We start from the raw sequence: 7,726 nt of genomic DNA, 5'->3' as shown, positions 1-7,726 counted from the left end.
GGGCTGGACGTGGTGGCTCACGCCTGTGGTCCCGGCACTCTGGGGGGCGAGGCGGGTTGATCAATTCGGGCTAGGAGTTCGAGACCAGTCTGGCCAACATGGCGAAACATGAAAAATACAACAGACAAACCAACCAACCAACTCAGTGACAACAAAACAGGTCTACCCTGGAGTCATACTCTAATTTTTTCTATTTTCCTCCCTTTCTGATCCTTTATCCCACTTTCTTTTTCTTCCTCTTCCTTCTCCCTCTTCTTTGTCAAATAGAGGATTGAGTTATTATCACTGATCCATATAAAGTCCCTCTCTCATTTATTTTAACTCCCACCCCCCATTTCTATTCCCCGACTTCCCATGTGCAACCTTCCTAATATGTTTGATACGCATCTTTTTGTTTGTATGTATTTTTAGAAAATGTTTATTGTTTTTGTGTGCAAAAAAAAATTAATAAAAAAAAGAAAAAAAAACAAAGTTAACTGACTGAACAGAAGAGTGCAATGCAACTCCTGCCATAGCAGCTGTAGCTCTGACTACAATTAATCCCATAATCACTGCAATTAAAGTGAAAATGAATCTTTTGGATCTATTTAAAATGCCTTTTAATACTTCAGTCAAAATATGGATGGACGGCAAGGCCTCCCACGGTCGGTCCATGGACACAGGGATCCACAGGCCTTCTCTTGCTCTCACCAGCAGAATACGGTGCTGCCAATTAAAAGTCGCATCAATGCAAGTAAACAACCTGCAATTTTCACAGGTTATAATTTGAGAGTCTGGTTTAATAACTGTATTTCCTACAACTAGCATATCAGGGGGCTGTACACAACTTTGTAAAGGAACTGTTAGACTGGAATTTAAGTCGATCTCTTGTTTCTAAAGTTTGATTTCCAGACTAAATTCTGATGCGGTATGAGGCCACCGTAAGCCTCCGTAATTCTGGATGTTCAGGACAAGAAACAGGACTTATTATATTTTTGGTCTTTGGTTAGAGATTCCTTTTTCTCCCCATTCCGAAGGGTAGAAAGACTGTCATTTTTTATGCTTATGTTTGTCTAAACTTTCTGTTAAGTCACCATCAACAGCTGGACTAACTTGTGCATTGGGGCACGATTGGGTTTGTCCTGCGCAATTGTGGTAGAATTGACCTCGAGGTGTCCAATCTATAATAGTTCCAAATTCATTGTTTTGTAATATCACCGCACTATTGGCCACACATTCTTCCCAAAGTAAAACTTCTGTGTTTTTTGATCCTCTGGGAATTTCCTTGGGGCAAGGTTTCCCTTTCGGTCTAAATTTTAATGATCTTTGATAAGAAAAGTTTTGTAAATAATTTACCTGTGGTCTGAGTGACATTCCGATTACCATGTGATAAGTAAATCTACTGGTGGGACTGACAGTAGCTACTTCTACCAACCAATTTGGGATTGCAGGCATTAAACATCCCGGTGCTCTCCCTAGGCAAATAGGAGGATAACGATACCCAGTGGAAATATTTATCATCCCTTCTTCTTCAGGTTTGGCAGGGCAACGATCATCTGTGGGGCCAGGTACCCATACACTATCATTAACATATACTTCAGTGGGATTATCCATCCATGTGACTGGTGTTTCCGTCTCCGTGGAGGCCCTTTTCTTTGCATCTCCGATGAGTTCATTGTATAACTTCAAATGTCTAGTGGGCATCCAAACGGGAAGCTGATTTTCTCCTGGTGAAACACAAGCAAAACCTCTCCCCCACGTTGCCACCTTCCATATTTCCCATGTCTTGTTTTTGTTGTCTTTCCACCAAATCAGTTTTCCTTCATGTGGGCTGTTCTTTTTACCAGTAAGATGTTGTTCTGCAGAAGCAGTAGTCTGATTTCTACAAATGTTTAAAAAATTTAAAGTATAGAGTGCTAGATTAAGTTGCATCTGAGGAGTGGTACACTCCTTACTGTCTCCCCCTTCTTTTTGTTTAAGTAACTGAGTTTTGTCAGGTCTCTGAGCGCAAGCTAAGCCATCGTATCCCCTGTGACCTGCACGTACACATCCAGATGGCTGGTTCCTGCCTTAACCGATGACATTCCACCACAAAAGAAATGAAAGCGGCCTGTTCCTGCCTTAACTGATGACATTATCTTGTGAAATTCCTTCTCCTGGCTCATCCTGGCTCAAAAGCTCCCCTACTGAGCACCTTGTGACCCCCACTCCTGCCGGCCAGAGAACAACCCCCCTTTTCCCTTTACCTACCCAAATCGTACAAAACGGCCCCACCCCTATCTCCCTTAGCTGACTCTCTTTTCAGACTCAGCCCGCCTGCACCCAGGTGATTAAAAGCTTTATTGCTCACACAAAGCCTGTTTGGTGGTCTCTTCACACGGACGCGCATGAAAAATTTTGAGTGTTCTATTAGTTCTTTCAACTATGGCCTGTCCTTGGGAATTATAGGGAATTCCTGTTGTATGTGAAATTTTCCAATGATTTAAGAATTTTTGGAAAGCTTTACTACAGTATCCTGGTGCATTGTCAGCTTTCATTTTTTTCTGGAACTCCCATTACAGCAAAACAAGATAATAAATGTTTTTTAACATGGGAAGTACTTTCTCCTGTCTGGCAGGTTGCCCATATGAAATGTGAATTAGTATCAACTGTTACATGAACATACGATAATCTTCCAGATGAAGGTACATGCGTGACATCCATTTGCCATAACGCATTAGGACACAGACCTCTGGGGTTAACTCCTGCCTCTTGAGTGGGCCGGTGTACGACTTGACACTGGGTGCAATGTTGTACTACATCTTTTGCCTGTTTCCATGTGACATCAAATTCGTTTTTTGATCCTGCTGGGCTGCATTTACATGAGTCAAAGCATGAAGCTCCTGTGCTTTTATGAACGCAGATGATACCAGTAAGTCAGCTTGCTCATTTGCTTTAATTAAAGGCCCTGGTAAAGTAGTGTGTGCTCGAATATGAGTAATATAAAATGGGAAATTTCTTTTTTTTTTTTTTTTTTGAGACGGAGTCTCGCTGTCGCCCAGGCTGGAGTGCAGTGGCGCGAACTCGGCTCACTGCAAGCTCCGCCTCCCGGGTTCACGCCATTCTCCTGCCTCAGCCTCCCGAGTAGCTGGGACTACAGGCGCCCGCCACCACGCCCACCTAATTTTTTGTATTTTTAGTAGAGACGGGGTTTCACCGTGGTCTCGATCTCCTGACCTCGTGATCCACCCGCCTCGGCCTCTCAAAGTGCTGGGATTACAGGTGTGAGCCACCGCGCCCGGCCTGGAAATTTCTTTTTCTTACAGTTTGTTGTAATAAATTGAATAACTGGTTTAACTGATCATCCATGCTTTATTTATTTATTTATTTATTTATTTATTTTTTAATTTTTATTTTTTTTTTTGAGACGGAGTCTCGCTGTCACCCAGGCTGGAGTGCAGTGGCGCGATCTCGGCTCACTGCAAGCTCCGCCTCCGGGTTCACGCCATTCTTCTGCCTCAGCCTCCTGAGTAGTTGGGACTACAGGCGCCCACCACCACGCCCGGCTAATTTTTGTATTTTTAGTAGAGACGGGGGTTTCACCGTGTTAGCCAGGATGGTCTCGATCTCCTGACCTCGTGATCCGCCCGCCTCGGCCTCCCAAAGTGCTGGGATTACAGGTGTGAGCCACCACGCCCGGCCATCCATGCTATATTTAATCAGAGCTGTCTCAACATCCCTTGTAGCCTGTACTACATACGCAGAATCTGATACAATATTGATAGGTTGATTAAAATCTTGTAACACTGTAATGACTGCGACCAACTCTGCTCTTTGAGCCGATTGATACTGAGTTTTGATTACTCGCTCTTTTGGCCCTGTGTAAGCTGCTTTTCCATTGCTGGGACCATCAGTAAATACTGTCAGAGCATTTTCTAGTAAAGGTTGATGTCTGGTAATTTTAGGTAAAATCCAAGTAGTCAATTTTAAAAACTGGAAGATTTTTGTTTTTGGGTAATGATTATCAACAATTCCCACAAAATTAGCAAGACCAATCTGCCATGCACCAGAAATGATAAAGGCTTGTCTAACTTGTTCCTTGGTTAAAGGGACAACTATTTTGTATGGGTCATTTCCACACAGTTTTATTATTTGTAATCTTGCCTGACCAATTAATGTAGATATTTGATCCAAGTACACTGTAAAAGTCTTAATTGTACCGTGAGGAAGGAATGACCACTCCACAAGATCAGTATTTTGAACAATGATGCCTGCTGGAGAATGCGCAGTAGCAAAAACCAAAAGTTGGAGTGGGGCTGAGGGATCGATCTATTCTATTTATTTTTGCTGGCTGAAGTTTTTCTTCCACTAATTTAATTTCTTTTGTTGCCTCTGGGGTTAATATTCTTTCACTATTGAAGTCTGAGTCTCCTCTTAAGATAGAGAACAAATTTGACATGGCATAAGAAGGAATGCCTAGAGTTGGCTGAATCCAATTAATATCGCCTAAGAATTTTTGAAAATCATTTAATGTTTTTAATGTGTCTTTTCTTATTTCTATTTTTTGTGGCTTAATTTTTCTATTTTCTAGCTGCATCCCTAAATAATGAAAAGGAGTAGAGGTTTGAATCTTATCAGATGCTATTGCCAGGCCTGCATTGGCAACCTCTGCTTGCAGAAATGTATAACATTCAATTAATCTGTCTCTCGTTTCTGCAGCACATAAAATATCATCAACATAATGAATGATATAATGGCCTGAAAACTTGTCTCTAACTGGTTGAAGAGCTCAACCTACGGAAGTCCGACAAATGGTTGGACTATTAAGCATTCCCTGAGGTAACACTTTCCACTGAAACCTTCCTGAAGCAATCCTTTTTTACCATTAAATTAATTAATTGAAGGCCAGCCTTTTGGGATCATGGTCAGAGAGGGCAACCCGGGTTGGAGAGGCCCCATGGGTTGAATTACGGCATTTACGGCCCTAAAGTCAGTTAACATACGCCATTTGCCAGATTTTTGCTGAATTACAAACACAGGAGAATTCCAAGGCGAGAATGGAGGCTCAATATGTCCCTTTCTAACTGTTGATCTGCTAATAAATGTAAAGCCTCCAGTTTTTGTTTTGGTAGTGGCCGCTGATTTGCCCATACTGGTTTTTCTGTTTTCCAAGTTAATGGAATGGGTTTAGGAGGCTCTAGAGTGGCCGCCCCTAAAAAGCATACCCTATTCCTTTTCTTTCTTGATTTCTTTCAGTCTCAATTGGGACTTTAATGTCATGTTCATTTTTTCCTAGTCCCTTTCCTGGTATATATCCTATCTTCGTCATGATTTTTTGACTCATGGGGCTGTATGATGGAGCGGGCATAGTGATTTCCGCAGCCCATTGTTGTAATAAATCTCGACCCCCCCAGATTAACAGTAATTGAAGTAATCATTGGCTGAACAGTACTTTCTTGATTATCTGGCCCTAAGCAATGTAAAATCATGTACTTTGATACACTTCTGAGGCTGTGCCTACGCTGACAAGTCCTGTAACAGCCTTTTGTTTAGCCAATTTTTTGGCCACTGATTTAAAGCAATGATAGAGACATCTGCTCCAGTGTCTACTAACCCTTCGAACTGTTTTCCTTGAATAATGGCCTTACACACAGGTCTGCTCTCTGAGACCCGACTTGCCCAATATGCAGGCTTTCCTGTCAGATCAGTGCTTCTAAACCCTCCTGTTCTTTTTATCTCACAGTTTCCAACTTTAATATAAGGCAGGAGTAATAATTGAGCAATTCTGTCTCCTGGACTGGCACTCCAAGGAACTGAAGGGCTAATGACCAATTGAATTCCGCCTTTATAGTCTGAATCAACCACACCAGTATGAATTGAACTCCCTTTAGATTTAGACTTGATCTTCCTAAGATTTGTCCTACAGTCCCCTCAGGCAGTGGGCCACATACCCTTGTGGGGATTTTTTGTGGGGGCTCCCCTGGAAGCAGAGAGACTGCTTGTATAGTACATAAATCTACTGCTGCACTGCCACTTGTGGCAGGGGACAATTGTTGTATTGTGGTAACTGGCTCATTCCCTGAGGCACTTGGGACAGTGGGGGTTGTTGTCCCTGAAAACCCTGAGGAACAAAGGGCTGAATTGGGAATGCCCCAGTTTGTTGTGGGGCCCGAGGCTGGCCCCTCTGCTCGTTTCCCGACAATGGTTGCCCATTTCTATCAAATTTAGAATGACTTTGGCTAGCCCGATGTTCTCCTTTCCTTACATCTTGGACATAAGTCAGGTGGCTCTTTACCTGTTGTCGTAGTAGCTTGAATAGTTATATTTTGTTTACTTGAGACTGGGCAATTCTTTTTAGATGACCAATTTGACCACAATTATAACATTTCCCTCCAAATTTTCTAACTTGTCCTCCTAAAGCAACTCCCGTTATTGCTTGAGCCATAAGCATAGCTTTATGCATGGCTCCTCTAATTCCATCACAGGCTTTTACATACTCTGAGATTACATCTGATCCTGCGGGAAACTTTCCTTTTAATGGCTTAATGGCTGATTGACACTCAGGATTGGCGTTTTCTTATGCCATCAACTCCACTATGACCTTACGGGCATTCTCATCGGCAATTGGCGTTTGAGCAACATCTTGGAGCCTTGCCACAAAATCAGGGTAGGGCTCTTTAGCGCCTTGTCTTATTGTATTGAATGAGGGGCAGGCGGTTCCTAGGTCTTGGATTTTTTTCCCAGGCCCTGAGGCAGATAGTTTTAACTTGCTCAATGGCCTCATTTTGCATTATTGCTTGTTGATTAGTAGTGCTCCAATTTTGACCTGTTCCTAATAGTTGATCTGCATCTTTGTTAACTGGAGGATTGGCGGCCCTATTTCTTCGGACCTGTTCTTGTGCTCCATCAATCCACCGAGTCTTAAATTGTGAAAATTGAGAGGGTGAGAGAGACGATTTGGCCAGAATCTCCCAATCATAAGGAATGAGTCTATGTCCATGAGCAATGGAATCTAATAATGTCCTCATATAAAGGGAGTTGGGTGCATACTGTTTTACCCACTCTGTCATATCTTTTAGCATTTTTTTTTTTTATATTATACTTTAGGGTTTTAGGGTACATGTGCACAATGTGCAGGTTTGTTACATATGTATCCATGTGCCATGTCGATTTCCTGCACCCATTAACTCGTCATTTAGCATTAGGTGTATCTCCTAATGCTGTCCCTCCCCCCTCCCCCCACCCCACAACAGTCCCCGGAGTGTGATGTTCCCCTTCCTGTGTCCATGAGTTCTCATTGTTCAATTCCCACCTATGAGTGAGAACATGCGGTGTTTGGTTTTTTGTCCTTGCGATAGTTTACTGAGAATGATGTTTTCCAGTTTCATCCATGTCCCTACAAAGGACACGAACTCATCATTTTTTATGGCTGCATAGTATTCCATGGTGTATATGTGCCACATTTTCTTAATCCAGTCTATCGTTGTTGGACATTTGGGTTGGTTCCAACTCTTTGCTATTGTGAATAGTGCTGCAATAAACATACGTGTGCATGTGTCTTTACAGCAGCATGATTTATAGTCCTTTGGGTATATACCCAGTAATGGGATGGCTGGGTCAAATGGTATTTCTAGTTCGAGATCCCTGAGGAATCGCCACACTGACTTCCACAATGGTTGAACTAGTTTACAGTCCCACCAACAGTGTAAACGTGTTCCTATTTCTCCACATCCTCTCCAGCACCTGTTGTTTCCTGATTTTTTAATGA

The sequence above is a fragment of the Hylobates moloch genome, unplaced genomic scaffold (assembly GCF_009828535.3).
Source record: "Hylobates moloch isolate HMO894 unplaced genomic scaffold, HMol_V3 SCAFFOLD_5, whole genome shotgun sequence".
Classification (NCBI taxonomy): domain Eukaryota; kingdom Metazoa; phylum Chordata; class Mammalia; order Primates; family Hylobatidae; genus Hylobates; species Hylobates moloch.
This window is presented reverse-complemented; position numbering follows the sequence as displayed.